Genomic DNA, 16355 nt, shown 5'->3' with positions numbered 1-16355 from the left:
GGGGGGCGGGGGGGGGAGGGAGGGAATCTCAGCAATATGGCTAGTAGCAGCAAAAATGTTGCACAAGACCTACAGAAGGAGTATTCAGTTGGAACCAATAAATGCTATTTAAGACTTCCAGGTGGGAAGTAATGTCCTCTCCGCTGTAGGGACATAAGGATGACTAAGAAGGGGTCTTTCCTCCCAAGGAATTCCCTCTTCTGGGGCTGGAGGTGCATGAGTGGAAACAAGACAGACTATAGTGAGAAGGATAGCGGACATTGTCTGCCCCCTCTCGAATGCCTGGGGACCCATTCCCGTTCTCCTCCATCAGCTCTGACATACTTTTGCCTCCAATGGCTCACGGAGTGGCTGCCCTTGAGTACTGTGTACATATTCAGAGAGTGGGAAGTGCTCAGAGCTGAGCTGCTTGCCAGTGACTCTGCTCGGTGTAGGGATAAGAAGTCTCAGCCCCCTTGCCTTACAGCAGGACACAAATTAATGTCCAGGCTTTCCCTACTGAATGAGCAGAGCACTCCCTCTGGGACCCTGTCTAAAGCCACTCTTGCTCAGTCCATTTCTCTTGTCTGTTTTCTTATCTCCTTCATGTGCCAATCTCTTCTGGGAACATTTCCTTAATAAAACACTTTGCTACAAATCCTCGTCTCGGGGTCTGCTTCCAGGAGCCTGACCTAAGTAAGACAGGTGCTTCATAAGAACAGAAACAATGAGGCGCCAGGGTGGCTCAATCGGTTAAATGTCTGACTTCGGCTCAGGTCATGATCTCACGGTTCGTGGGTTCGAGCCCCGTGTCGGGCTCTGTGCTGACAGCTAGCTCAGAGCCTGGAGCCTGCTTCAGATTCTGTGTCTCCCTCTCTCTCTCTGCCCCTCCTCTGCTCAGGCTGTCTCTCTCTCTCTCTCTCTCTCTCTCTCAGAAATAAGTAAAACATTAAAAAAAAAAAAGAACAGAAACAAAACTGTAAGAGAGCAAAGAAGGAATGACTAACTCTGCGTGGAGATCAAGGACCTTTCCATAAAAGGAGGGTATTTGAAGGTGATTTGGATTTTGCCAGGCAGATAGAACTGAGAAGTGTCACAATAAATTTGAGGGGAAAAAATATATATATGTGCAGCACTAAAGAAGGTAATGGTGGGGAGTGAAAGGGGATGGGACTACTGAGGTAGGGTGCAAGTAACTGAAGATGAGTCTTAAATGTTACTAAGGAGTTTGGACTTTTAAAAAATTGGCCATAGTGAGTGATTGTAGGTTTCTGAGCAGAGAAGAAGCATGATACATCTCTCTTGTAGAAAATAATTTAATGGAGGGGTGCCGGGTGGCTCCATCACTTAAGCATCAGATTCTTGATTTTGGCTCAGGTCATGATCTCACAGGCATGGGATGGAGCCCCGTGTCAGGCTCTCCACTGAGTGTGGAGCTTTCTTAGGATTCTCTTTCTCTTTCTCTGACCCTTCCCCCACCCACAAAATGGATAAATAAACCTTTAAAAATAAAAAAAAAGTTAAAGAAAGTAAGTGAATGGAAATATAAAGAATGGGTTGGCAGGGTAAGAGATTAACAGTGGAAGCCAGTTGGGAGGGACGATGGTCACCACAATATTCTGGGTGTGGACCATGAGGGACTGACTTAGGGCATGAGAATGAAAAGGGAATGATGGATCTAGAGGTTGAATGAATGGACTTATCAACTAACTGGATATAAGCAGAAAAACAGCCATCCATCCAAAGTGGCTAAATGTTGGTTTGGATCAAAGAGTGAAGGAAGGTGTCATCAACCAAGAGACAGAACCTAGGAGAAAAGACAAATGGAGGAGAGAAATCAGTGAGTTCATTTTTAGATATGTTGACATTGGATGAGACATCTGAAAAAATAATCCCTAATAACTCAAAGAAATTTGAATGAAATCTGAAAATTATCTGAGAATAAAGAACCAAGAAAAAAATGGGATATTAGGAAAAATTGGGATATTCAGAGACTCATGAAGTTCCAGTTCAAGGTTAGACCAAAGAAACAAAGCACTTTATAAAGTTAGACCTCTGGATAGGAATCAAAACAACAAAATCAACCATAGAAACTTGGACACCTTTTAAGAATAAGAACACATTACATTCACTGGTGACAACAGTATAATTATTCAGTTTCACCAGAATTTTATTTTGCTGATTAAAACTATAGTCGGGTGGAGATGGCCCAAAGATTAGATCTGATGTACTAAATCTGTATGACTGTTTGGAGCAATCTATGAAAGCAGAGCCCTATAATGCTGGTGCTGAAATACAAGCAGAAAAGTAGTGCTTTCTGTGTTTGCGAATTATTATCTGTCTACCGTAATACGTTGCTGGTGGAGGTACTGCTGAAGTAATAATTCCATCAACTGACAGTGGTCATTTCCTTAATTATTGCTGTTCATTTGTTTATGGCCTTGTGCTGATTTAAAAAGAAATAAATCAGTATTTATTGACATTGAATTTATTGACATGAATTGTATTGACACTGCAAGAAGCACACAATTAGAAGGAAAAGCACAAGTCTAAATTCTTAAAAAGTGCTTCAGTTTGAGAACAATCTACTTTATATAAGATACATTGTTTCAAAAGCCAAATGAATTATAGGGCAGCAAAGAGGCTTCCTGCCTCTGTAACAATGTTACATTTAAAGACTTCTCTTTGAGAATTCTTGATACTTAGAGAAACTAACACTTCCTTTTACCTTAAGTAAGATGTTACAGATTTTAGAAACCAAGTTACCCATAGAAATGATACAGGAAGGGACGATTAAAAATCCAAAGAGCAAGAGAAAGAGGACATTAACAGTTTTTATTCCTTCATTCTCTCTTCCTCCCCCCTTCCCTCTTTTCCTTCCTCCTTTGGTCCCCCCTGCCCTTCCTCCCCCACTTCCAGGAACACATGAGGACCTACTGTGTGCCAGGAAGTGTACAAGGAGTTAGAGACACCAGATTTAGCAAGGGGAACATACATGGTCTCTACCTTCAGGGATTTTAAGTCTATCAAACTTGACTTCAAATTCCTCATGTAAATAAAAGATGGTATCACCTGTCCTTCACCCCTGTTCTCTCTCACCTTCATACTGTATACTACAGCATATTAGGTTCATCCATTTGGGGGGCAAATATGCTACCCATAACCCAACTCGGCTACCTTCATTTGAAATTCAACTCTCTCATTTACTAGTCGTGTACATTTGGTCAAATGACTTAACCTTTTGACCCTCCAACTCTTCATGTATTAAGCATAAATAATAGCACAATAGCACATACCTCATGGGACAGTTGTATTACAAGAATCAATTCATTTAGAACTTAGAATGGGCCGTGGGCAATCAATTGATGTTACCCATTATTATTTTTAACATGCTCAGGAATAAATAGATGAAACAGGGCACATCTTTCAAAGAGCTTATAATCTTGCAGTTGGAGACAGACAGGTAGACAGATAAAGGCAATAAAGTGTGGTGGGTGAACGATGAAGAAAGGGTGTTTAGGCTGTAGATGGGGGTGGTCACAAAGAAAGAGAGTGGTGAATTCTCTTAGTCAACTCTTTTGAGGCGGATGTAATATCAATCCAAAGTAGTTTCTTATTTCCCTGACCCTTAGGTAAATGATCCTTCCCTATTAGATGCCTGTTTTGCTTGCTTTATTTGCCCATAGTTATTCAACTGTGAATAATTACGTGAGCACAAATGCAGGCTTTTCATGAAGGGAATTGCAGTCCCTCTTTATTTACACTCTGAACAAAGGAGTTTACCAGAATTGGTAAAACTGGGCTACACTCTCCTGATTTCTTATGTTCAGTGGCATATTGCTTAGAGAAATCACAGTTGTTTTTGCAAAGGGAAAATGGGTCCTGTTTTATCCTAGGAAGTGATCATATCCCTCTTGCCCGTGACTGGCTAAGTCATGTTCATGTGATTTAATTCTAGCCAATAGGACCCAAGGCAAGTTGGAGGTTCTGGAAAAGATATTCTCAATCCTATGAGACTAATGAAAGAGAACACTACTGTTCTTCCCTGGATGTTGTTTGTCTGCATGTGATGGCTGACACTGCTGCAGCCATCTTGTAACCATGAAGACAGATATTGCTGGTACCCTAAGGATGGAAAAGTGAAAACATGGTGATAAAGTAGGTCCCTGAAGACATTCTTGAGCTGCTGGACTTACTAACCCGAGCCTTGATCCACCTCCAAACATCTTGTGTGAGAAAATAACCCCTTAATTATTTAAGCTGCTTTTAGGTGGATTTTCTGTTAATTTTCAGTTAACTCCAAGTATTTGGGGGTACTCCCCTTTAGGAAAATTATACCATTCTCCCTTTTAAGCCCAGGCATGGCTATATGACTTGCTTTGACAAAAGAAATACGAGATAATAGTTAGATGAGTTAAATGAGAAATGATGGATCATTTCCAGGTAGAAGCTTCAAGACCCAACATATAGTTTGTCACACCCCTTCTCTCTTCCTCCTATGATTGGGGAGGCATGTTAAGATGGAGCCCTTCCCAATCTGGTTCCTCAATTACCGCAACAAGTTAGACCTTCTTATCCCTTCCATGGGGGACTGTAGCATGAACAAGAAGTAAACTTCATATTAAGTTACTGAAGTTTGTCATTACCAGGGGGGACTCTAGTTTATATTGACTGGGAAGCATCCTAGAAGCTGTAGGGAAACAACGAAGTGAAGGCAGGAGCTTGAGATGCAGAACTTCAACTCAGAGTTATTGCAAAACACAGGCTCCCCTCTGTCGGCTGCACACCCTTCCTGTTCAGGGAGACGAGCCTCAGAATGGTAAGTAATTTAATCCAGAGAACGCTTTAAAAATGTCTTCACTTCAGATGCATTATTCAGAGTAAATGAGTCACAACTTATTAAGTGTCTCTTCCGTAGCTCTGAGTTCACCTCATCACTTTGCCCCCCCTACCAAGCTTTCCTGGAATGACCTCACCATGCACTCTCCTGACCACATCCACCTTGGTGCCTTCCCAGGGGGCTTGGTAATGGCTCAACAATCACATAGCTGAATTTCTGATGCACAAATATGAAATGAGGGTGACACCTCTGTGGGCAGTACAGGAGAATGATGAGGGTGACAGCTAACACTTACATAGCATGAGTTCTATACCAGGTACCATTCTAAATTCTATCTGGTAACTCCTTTCATCCCCACCTTACAAGGCAGTATTCATATCATCTCTTCTTTACAGATGGAGAGACAGAGGCTGAGAGAGAGAGAGAGAGAGAGAGAGAGAGAGAGAGAGAGAGAGATTAAGTGTCTTGGCCAAAGTCACACAACTAAAACATGGTGACACTCAGATTCAAGTTCAGGCAATCTGGCTCCAGAGTTGTGTTCTGACTATGATGTTTAACCAAGTCCTTGGGGCAGCTGTTCTTGGAGAAAGAAGAGGTTAAGTGCCCAGGTGGGCTTTGCCTGACTGAAAACCTAGCTGGGTGATGTCTTGCAATTTGCAAAACACGTAACTGGCTTTGCTTAGGATTTTCCCAACTGCAACATGGCAATGCTTAGGGCTGTGTCCTCTGTGAAGGAAGTGGGGCCCAGTGAAGACCCCAGGATTGAGCGGGGCTTTGCTAATGTTATAACAGCTGCTATGGTTTCTAGGACAGACCCCCTGAGGGGGCTGAAGTCTGGGGCACATGTAAAGTCATGCACAAATATGAAATGACCATTCAGGGATTTCTCTAGATGTCTGAAGGAGGCTATGGACCGTAAGGTGGAAGGGCCTAGGAAAGGCTGTCTGGAGCGTCGTTTTGGGGATCTACAGACAGAAAAGTGGCTGAAGTGCACTTGGCACATTGGAAGGAAGGCTAAGGTAAGCCTTTTGGGTTTTTGTTTCTCTTTATGTTTTATTTATTTCTGAGAGAGAGAGACAGCCTGAGCAGGGGAGGGTCAGAGAGACAGGGAGATACAGAATCTGAAACAGGCTCCAGGTTCTGAGCTGGCTGTCAGCACAGAGCCTGATGCAGGGCTGGAACCCATATTAGACCATGACCTGAGCCGAAGTCGGAGGCTTAACCAACTGTGCCATCCAGGTGCCCTAAGGTAAGCCTTTTGGACTGACTGATTTAAGAGGGTTGGAATGTACTTTCCCAAGGCCTGAAAAGTAGGCACGTATATGCATATGAGTAGAGGTGAGGTCCAGGAGCTTGGACCTAAAATTGTTTCTGTAAAGCTTTGGAAATGCAGCCCAGGGGTGCCTNAAAAAAAAAAAAAAAAATTTAAAAAAAAAAAAAAAAAGGAAATGCAGCCCAAGAGGGAGAACTTTGGGAAAATGCATTTAACTAACAGCAAGTCCTTTAGGTTGGTATCTCTACAATCTGGTTTGAATTTGAACACTTGTCCCCATCCCCATTATGGCCACTGCCCGTGCCCTACTTGGGGCCACCACTGGGACTCTCTCAGACTCCTGCCCTGGTCCAGCTGGTGTCCCTGCCTTCATTCTTGCCCCTGTCCCATCCGATTGCCTCCAGGAGACAGAGTGATCTCTAACAGAGTGCGGGCAGTGCCTATGGCTGCTCCTCACTCTTAGAATGCACTCCAAACCACACCTTCACTACGAAATAGCACCTGGATCTCATCTCTCACCACTCTCCACCCCCACCCCCGAATCCAGCCCCCGCTGGCCACACTTCTGTTATATGAACACACCAAGCTCCTTCCTACCTCGGTCCCCCCACTCCCAACTCTCCGTGGAGCTGACTCCTTCCCCTCCAGCGATCCAAAGTCACTGTCTCCAAATTCTCCAACATCCTGTTCCCTGCTTCTTACCCTCTCTGGGCACCCTCTCCACCATCAGCAGATTTCCTTCCTTCACAGCACGCATCACTATCTGCAATGGCCTGTTCATCCATTTGCTTATTTACAGGGCTCTTGCCAGTCTCCGCTTTTAGCCTGACTGGGCCTTGTTCGCCTTGGTCATGACTGTATCCCCAGCACCCAGATAAGTTCCCAGTGCACAGAGGCTCTGCAAACGAAGACGTAAGTAATTTACATTTAATTTCCATCAGTAATACATTTCAAACAATTTACTTATATGCCCCAGCGGAAAAAGGAAGGAGAAAAAATTAATTTTATTTATATTTAATTGAATATGGATGTATTCTTTGGATGGTGGCAATGAAATAGTGATATTTGAACATGATTTTGTGAGGTTAATCTACTCCTAGAAAATCTGAAATTACATACGGTTCAGGATAAATGAGTTTTACGTAGAAAATTAAAAACCCAGGAGGCACGACTCATAGGTTCCTACATTCAAATATGAAATATATGAAATATGAAAATATAAAATTGAAATGCTATGAAATGTAAAATACAAGCTACAATGTTTCTATAATAAAGAGCTCATAGTAAGGGCAAGCGATACGATGTCAAAAGCTAGCTAACCATATTTTCTTTACTAATTTCTTTGAATAATATAATGGTACTGAATGTTTATTTGGAGTCCATTGACATATTAACATTATACCTGGGTACTAATTGCATTACCCTGTTTGCGTTATTTCTGGATTAGATTCAGCATTTTTATATTCCAGGATTCTTAAAGGAAAGCTCTCTGGGCTATAATCATCTTCAATCCACACATGACTAAATTTGGTCATATTTGCTGATTGTATATAGAGCCCTTTCTGAGAAGTAAATATTAATGCTGACTGGTTTTGAAAAAAGAACCCTTGGGGCACCTCTTCTTCTTTCCATTTTTAGACACCTCTGTTAGCTGCTTTAACACTCGAGTAGAAGTGTTTTTAAAAGGAGCCTGTGAAGATTTGGAAAAGATTTTATTTTTAATATCCCAGATTGCATTCTCTGCATTTGGTTGGTTTTGTTACATGCACTCCATCTGTCTTGGAGATCTGGAAAACTCAGTAGGAGAAAAATGGAAAGGGCAAAATTGTTTCCCTAGCTCCATAAAATATCTAAAAATTACTTTACATGTAGGACCTGATGCATAGATTCCTTCACTTCTAACTTCTACACTACCCAGGTGCCTGCCGATCTTTCCTACAAAGCAGGGAGAGGAGAAATTGCTTAGTTACTCCCGGTTAGAAAGTGTGCAAGGTAGAAAGCCTTTTAGAAAACCTCCACCTTGAAAGGTTTCTGTAAGATTTATCATTCCAGGTGAATTTAAAGAGCACACAGATTGGTTCTTTTATTATGAATATCTTTAAAGTAAAATCAACTTCCTTGCTGGCTACAGTTGATCTGGGATTTCTGATATCTTTCTTTAATGTTTCAGGCTAAGTACTGGATGAAAAAGAAATCTGAAAAACCAAACAAACCATTTCTTTGCCTATCCCCAGCTGCACTGCACAGTGAAAGAGGTTGAAATCTTACTCCTCACTGGACATTACATCCAATTTCAAGCTTCTGTTATCTTTTTTAAAAGCCACTGTAGAATACCTAGTAATGTTTTTCATTTCTCTGAAAATCAGCTGGTTATGTGTGTAATTGGAGCACTTCATGGACACGGTGTCTGGGAGATATAAGTGGTTTTATCCACCCTACCATTGTTTAGCATTATTTTTTTATGCATTTATTGACAGTCTTGGAGCCTCAGAGTGTGAACTTCTGGAGACTACAGGTCTTTGATGGTGTGTGTAGCACTGAATAAAATATGGATTCTTCAGGATTGTCTTAAAAGGGACTTTAATCTGGAGCTATGAAGTAACATTTCCTTGGTGAGCGTTTATCTGCAAATGAACAGAATTAAAGCTTCAGCACATAAAAACAGCCCCAACTTTATGAGCCTACTGAACTGAGATGGTGCTCGTGTCATGGTTTGTTAATTTGGGGGAGGATCATGGTTTTAGAATTATTATAAATAAAGTGTATTAAATCAAAAGTGGACTCTTAGAGAAGATGATATTTAAATATCATGTGATATTTCAATATTTTGAAATTAGAACTCTGAGAATGACATTGCATACCTAGGACAAAAAGATCATATGATATTTAAAGCTGGCTTTACAGTTTACAAATCATGGCTCAAGTTGATAAACTTATACACTAGTGCCTAACACACATAATATCAAATTTTCTCATATCCTATGACTCATTTGAGAGCTCCGTTCACTTGTCATCAAGATCCCCTCTCTTGTTACAAGACCTTGTCATCACCTAGAACTTCTTTGCTTCTGACATCTTGAACTTTGAAATTCCACTGACCTCAACCCTATATCCTTCCTCTCTTACGTCTCCAGCCCACCCATCTTCAGCCTTACCAAGGCATCTGGCCTTCACTCCCCAACAAATGGCCCCCAGCCCTCTTGGTTTTTAAGGACATTCTCCTCATCTGACACAATCTCCTTTCTCTTTTGACTTAATGGCACAGCCAGTCAACAAACCCTCAACTTTGCATCCATTCATCTGTTTTCTTCGGCCCATGAGTATTACCAGAGAAAATCGCATAACACATCATCATGCAGTCAAGTGCTAATACAGATTTTGACTTTCAAACCTCAGCTGGGCACTCAAGACCATCTAAAAATGCAAGACCATCTGATCACTGCTAGTTGGCTCCCTGTATAATCAACCTGACCTGAGACATGTGGGACTGGATAACATGAATCACAGATACTTAGGACAGAGCTGTAAAGAATATATAATATATACTCAAAATATATAATAAAGTTCATTTTCTCTCCTGGATTTCTTGTGGGCCAAACTTTCCCCTTTTTTTTTTTTTTTTTTTGGTATGTATTTCCTCTTATTTTCACTTTCTCTTGCAGTTTTCCAATAGACTACTTCTTAAAGAGTTTAGAAGAACAGTAAAGAATTTAGGATAAACAGAAAAATATTTACTACATACCTATTGCATGCTGAGCCCTGCTCCAGGTACAGGGATACAGCAGGGAGTCAAATAAACAGCTTTGCCCTCAGAGAGTCTGTATTTTAGTAGCAAGGGACAGAAAATAGGTACCTATGTAAAATATATACTGTCAGAAAGTTACAGGTGGGACTGGAGCATCCTGGGAGGCAGTAGAGATTGTGGGCTATGCTGTGGAGAGACTGTTTCCTGTACTAGGTACAAGTGTGAGCCAGACTGCCTGGGTTCCAATCTCAGGTCTGGCACTTACTACCTGCGTGACCCTGGGCCAGTGGCTTAGCCTCTCTATGACTTGGTTTCCCTATGTGTAAAATGAAGATTTCCTTAGAACCAACATCATAGGGTCGCTAAGAGGATTAAATGACTGAAGACCCAAGTAACACTCCCCTGGTTACTACACCTCACAATTGCCAACTTCATAGCTGTCTCAATCATTGCTCCACACCCTCGCCTTCACGGCCTGTGTCCTCGAGGCAGGGATAGAATCACCTTCAAGGGAAAGCTCCTTGCTTGGAGAAGCCCCTCACTTCTGGGGCCCTGGGCGAGGCCCCAGCAATGTGCTGCTTTTGCTGAGTTTGCAAAAGTAAGAAACATATTTTTAAAGTAAGATACCTTAATCGCGCTGGTTAAGATGTTACTGTGTTAGGTAGCGTTGAGGTGGCTGTGGGTACATGGGGATTCAGCTAAGAGGGAGTTAGGTGGGAGACACATTTGGTCTGAGTTTAGTGGGGAACATCTATGTGTTTTGGTCACTTCCACATCAATTTCAGTTAGAGCTGATCATCCTGGTGTGGAGGCAGCTCCCAGGCTTCCTACCCCCCACTGGTCCCGCCGTAGGTGCAGGGTGGGATGTGATAGAGGGAGTGTGTCCCACGCAGGCTGTATGTCCCAACAGCAGAGGTATAGGGAAAGAGGGGAAAGCAGGGTGTGAAAGGTATAGAGCCAGAAGTTGGTCTGTGGAAAGTTCTTTTAATCCTCCGATATATTAAACTGTAAGTAGAGGATTTGGTTCTCAGGACACAGTCAAAACAGAAATCCTTTCCTGTCAGGAACACACTAGAAAATGCAACATTAATAATTATTACTGCATTTTGCTGGACTGAATGCACTTGGACTGAATGGACTTGTTTTGGTCACTTCCACATCAATGTTGGCGTCCCCACCATTTATACATTGAAGCCCTAACACCCAAGGTGACACTAATTGGATATGGGACTTTGGGGAGCTAATTCAGTTTAGATGACATCGTGAGGATGAGGTCCTTACGATGGAGTTAGTGGCCTTATAAGAAGAGACTGGAGAGCTTGCTCTTTTTCTCTTTGGCATGTGGGCCCAGAGTGAGAAGGCAGCCGTCTGAAAGCCAAGAAGAGGGTTCTCATTAGAGCCCGACCTCCTGGGCACGTGATCTCAGGCTTCCCAACTCCAGAACTGTGAGAAATAAAATGTAAAATATCTGTTGTTTAAGCCACCAATCTATGGTATTTTTGTCCTAGCAGCCCAAGCTAAGACCTACGTTGCACTTTTTTTTCCTTTTTTTTAATTGGAATCATATCAGAGAGAAGTGTAATTCCTGCATTTGTGGAACAGAAGCCCATAGCAGTACTACAAACAGCAAGCGGTCTGTGTATCAAGTTGCAAGCTTTATGCATCCCATCCATCAATGTTAGAAAACAAAGAGCCACGAACCACATTAGGAGAAATATGGAATTCTTCTTCTACTCACTCTTTAGAAAATACTACAAAATATTTTCCTTTTAGAGATGATCAGAGTTTTATAGCCAAATACGTAGGGGGGAAAAAAGAATGATAGAGGCATGCCAGTCAATGAGTAGAAATCATATTATTTTCTGAATTTTATAGGGTTTGCAGTATGTATCTGGGTTTAAAAAATTACAGGTGCCTGGTGGCTCAGTTGGTTAAGTGTTTGACTTCGGCTCAGGGAATGATCTCATGGCTTGTGGGTTGGAGCCCCACACTGGGCTCTGTGCTGACAGCTCAGAGCCTGGAGCCTGCTTCAGATTCTGTGTCTTTCTCTCTCTCTCTCTCTCTCTCTCTTCTCCCCCACTCACGCTATGTCTCTCTCTCTCCCTCTTCTCCCCCACTCACGCTATGTCTCTCTCTCTCATTCAAAAATAAACATTAAACAAATTTATTTAAAAACTTGTAATGTGTGTGACTTCTTTTCTCATTCTAAATCATATCCACTTTGTCTTCAGTTTTGATTTTATAAATTTTGTGTTCTTTTTCTTAAATAGGCCCTCCTCCCAAACTGCGTATATTTCAGCCCCACAAGCCCTGAGCCACTTCTACCAGGAGGAAACAGGGATGAGGGAATGCCTTCAGTCTTCTCTCTCACCTCACCCAGACTGAGCTGTGTGTTCTCTTATACTTAACGTCTTCTGTCCCAGAAGAGGAACAGATGGCCCTACTTGTTCCCTCCACTTACCTCCTGATGGCCCCAGCCTCCTACCCTATTCACCCACCCCTTCCAGTATCTCTTGATCTCCACTGATGTCCCCACCCCTGGGTGGGGTGGCCTGTCCTTGCTCTCCACTGGCTCTTCCCTGTCACACTGCAAGCATGCTCACAAGCATCATTGATTCTGGCCACCCACTTCCTGCCTACCTCTTTCAGAAGCTTCCTGACTCCTTCCCTCTCTCTTCCCTCTTTCAATGTTCTGAAAGAGAAGCTGATATATATGGCCTTTGCTGCCTCATTCCTCACTGCATTGAGGTCTGGTTTCTTGCTGCTTTCGGCAACTGTCTCCTAGAGTCACCGCTGCCAGATTTGGACTTCTGATTGGCTTGCATCCTATGGGCCTTCTCCAGTGCCTCTGCAAACATTGAGTCTGCTCTCCCCTGCATCCTTTCTGTTGTTCACCCCCCTCCCCTCTCCCCCCACCCACCAGTCCTTCTGGTTCACCTCCTTCCCCTCTGACCACTCTACTTGATCTTGGTCTCTTTTGTTGCCTTCTCTCCTTCAGGGGTTCCCTTAAGTACCTACCAGTGTAGGTACTTACTAAGCTCTGGCTTAGACCACATGCCTCCCCATCTCCATGCTCTTCCTGGATATGCCTGTTCATTCTGTAACAAGTCTCTGCTCTTGACTCTGCAGTGAGATTTCTATTCCATGGTTGCTCCTGAACTTCGTAGCCACATTTCCAACTTTCCACTGGAAAGCTCCAACTGCTCACGCCTCACATCTTCACAAATGAAGACCCTCCTCCTCCTCCTCTCCAAACTTTTCTTTCCTCCGAGTTCTCCATGGTGAAAGGTGTCCCTAACAATCACCCAGGTATTCTTAGAGCATCCTTCTTTTCCTCTTTCCCCCCTCAGTCCCCATCTCCAATCATTAACAAGCATTGCTTATTTTATCTTTAAGCCAGATGTTCTTAACTGTTTGCTTTGAATCACTAAACCTTTCGATGTGAAGGTGAAGACTTTGGATTGCATCTAGAATAATGCTTTTTAGAGAATAAAACAAAATCAAAGGATTGCAGAGGAAATACATATTTTTTGAAATATGGCTTCTGAGGGGCACCTGGGTGGCTCAGATGGTTAAGCTTCTGACTTCGGCTCAGGTCATGATCTCATGGTTTGTGGGTTTGAGCCCCATGTCGGGCTCTGTGCTGACAACTCACAGCCTGGAGCCTAATTTCAGATTCTGTGTCTCCCGCTCTCTCTGACCCTCCCATGCTCACACTCAGTCTCTCTCTCTCTCTCAAAAATGATAAACATTAAACATTTTTTAAAAATATGGCTTCTGAAATTATAAAAAGTGTTGATATGGTAATGCATGTAATAATGCACTAATATAGTATTAAATACTTGGATCCAAAGCCAGGGGTAATTACCATCATTTGAAAGTAGTGAGGGCCACAAATGGTACTCGGAGATTCTCACGGAAATGTGATGTGAAAAATCTGTGATTTCTATTGATTACAAAGCCATAAATATTGCTAATGTTACTATAATAATTTTCTTATATTAATCATCAAAGAAGTTGATAACTTTTAGTGAGAGAAAAGTAAAAACAAAGATATAGTGTTTCCCACATACAGGTTTACAAACCCCTTGCGTTCTATCCAGACTAAGAACACTTGCTTTAAAATGATCTCTGGCACTTGCCTCCTCTTTTCCGTTCCTCCTGCCACTGACCTAATTAGGGTCCTTCCGTCCACATGGAATCTGGCACAGGTGCTTCATTGGCTCCTCCCTTTTCTTCAAAGCCTGAGCTTATTATTGCAGTGTTCCCAGCAGGCCTGGGAAGAGCTCCCCTCCATCCTGTCACCTAAGCTGGGTGCTGACTATCAGTCTTTGTCTCCTGAGTAGAGCTCAGGCTCGTCTGTCTTCTCCATCCAGCCTGACTGCCTTATCGGTCCATTTGATTGCTCACAGCCACTTCCCTGCTAACCTTAGCTTTGTCTCACCGATCCTTCCAGAAAGACAAATCTCTCTAAAACCCAAATCAGATAACGACACCCTGTTGTTTCCGATTCTCTCCCCATCTTCACTATACAGTTTGGGCTCCTTAGCATCCTGTGGCTCCTGCCCACCTTTCCACCCACCTCTGCAACTCTGTTCCAGCCACCTCTCACTTCTGGAGGTAACCAGACTGGAGGATAATGGAGGGTTAGAGCAAGGACTCTGGAGGCAGGATGCCTCAGTTCATATCCTGGCTGCACCACTCACGAAGGACGTGACCTTGAAAAATCACTCCATCCCCTGGGCCTCCGGGACCTCAGCTTTTAAATGGGGCGGTAAGAGTGCTTGCCCCACAGAGTTGTGAGAACGAAGTGATATGACACACGTGAAGTGTTCCGAATGGGACCATGGTGTATAGAGCAGCACAGTAAGAGAGGGACCCTGGTATTATTTCATGTTTCCCTCGTGGGGAATGGCCTTTCCTTGTGTTTTACTTGACCAACTGGTCCTTTAACACTTGGCTCAGGCATCTCCTCCTCCTGAGAACCTTCTGGAACATGGGCTGGTGGGGCTGGTGGGACAGGCAGGATTCTGGGCTCCATGGCCCCCACCCAGCCATCACTTAGCTGCATCCCACAGGAGAATGTGTGGCCCTCTGGGTGTGGGATGTGGCTCCCTCCCTTTGTAATCCAGGAACTGCCGAGAGCCAGGCAGAGGGCCGCAGTTCAGCAAGGGTTTAGAGGCTGAACAGATTACAGAGAGAATTCAAATCAAAGGACAAAGTGTTAAATAAAGAGGAGCCAGTTCTCTCCTACTCTCCTGACAATTTGCTTTTCAAAGTATTATATACAACATGGACTTATCTTACTGTTTTTCTGAGTGGTCCTGTCTGTAGTGAATCCCTCTCTGGCCAATTCTGGGCCCGATAGCATCAGGCTTCTGAAAAAGAGAAAAATGTAGTATGGGGGCTGGGAGTTGGCGGGGAGGGTTGTGGGAAGGACTCTCAGCAGCCTGTTACAAACAGGGAAGCCCTCGGGAAACAGGTATCCGAGGACAGGATAGGTGCTTAATACTCTTTTAGCAAAAGAGACTACAACAGAAGGAGCAAGAATTTAAGCATATTTTTAAAAACATTAGAGGGGCGCCTGGTGGCTCAGTGGGTTAAGCGTCCAACTTCGGCTCAGGTCATGATCTTGCTGTTCGTGAGTTCAAGCCCCACATCAGGCTCTGTGCTGACAGCTCAGAGCCTGGAGCCTGTTTCAGGTTCTGTGTCTCCCTCTCTTTCTGCCCCTCCCCTGCTCACTCTCTCTCTCTCTCTCTCTCTCAAAAATAAATAAAAACCTTAAAAAAAAAAAGTTAGAGAAAAACCTGCTCTGTGGGGCCCTGGCTGAGGGCATGTCCAACATGGCAGTGGCCCTGACTTTAGTTAGAGCCGTCCTCATTCTTTCCTTTTCAAACATTACAAAATAAGTCATGTCTTGGGAAAAGATGGAACAATACTGAAGGGGAGAAAGTAAAAAACCGAAACACCCCACAAAAACAAACACACACACAAACCCAAACCCCCAAACCCAAACTGCCTATTCCCCAGAGGCAATCTCTGCCTCTATGCAGATTTAAGCATTTCCCCAGGGAGGCTGGCACCGCAACCATGCTCAAAACATCAGAAACGTGAAATCACACCCTGGATTTGTCCAGACAGACAAACCGGATGGAAATGCTACCACACATTTTTTTTTTTTTAAAACAGCAGAAGGAAGAAACGATTTAAAATATAACATGTAAAGGAACCCTTTTCCATCAGAGATGGCCTGTGGTGTAGACGCGCAGAATGGAGAGCAGGCTTTGGAGCCTGACTCGAACCCGTGCCCTTCCTCAGGGCTCCCGCAGGAGAAACGGCCCCCACGCCGAGGGCGGTAGGAGGGCTTAGCATCGCAGCACGCGGCGCACCGTCGGGCGGCCTACCCCCGGAGGGGCGGGGAGGGTCCCTTTTAGAAATGCCCTGGGGATTGGAGGTCCGCGGGAGGGGGAGGCGGAGGGCCCGGCGCTCCAGGGCTGGGCTGCGCGCGGTGGCCGGGG

At 43.7% G+C, this 16355-nt stretch overlaps 1 long non-coding RNA gene across 1 annotated transcript in view; it reads right to left on the bottom strand.

Annotated features, from left to right (window-relative positions):
• LOC144229224 (uncharacterized) overlaps positions 1–16355 on the bottom strand; it is an 18694-nt gene that overhangs the window by 1526 nt on the left and 813 nt on the right. The window contains exons 2-3 of the long non-coding RNA XR_013334405.1: positions 15145–15215; positions 1691–1786 (exon numbers count right to left, since the gene is read on the bottom strand). This is a non-coding gene — a long non-coding RNA (uncharacterized LOC144229224). The remainder of the gene's footprint in view (positions 1–1690; positions 1787–15144; positions 15216–16355) is intronic.

The sequence above is a fragment of the Crocuta crocuta genome, unplaced genomic scaffold (assembly GCF_008692635.1).
Source record: "Crocuta crocuta isolate KB4526 unplaced genomic scaffold, BGI_CrCroc_1.0 scaffold163, whole genome shotgun sequence".
Taxonomy (NCBI): Eukaryota; Metazoa; Chordata; class Mammalia; order Carnivora; family Hyaenidae; genus Crocuta; species Crocuta crocuta.
This window is presented reverse-complemented; position numbering and strand designations above follow the sequence as displayed.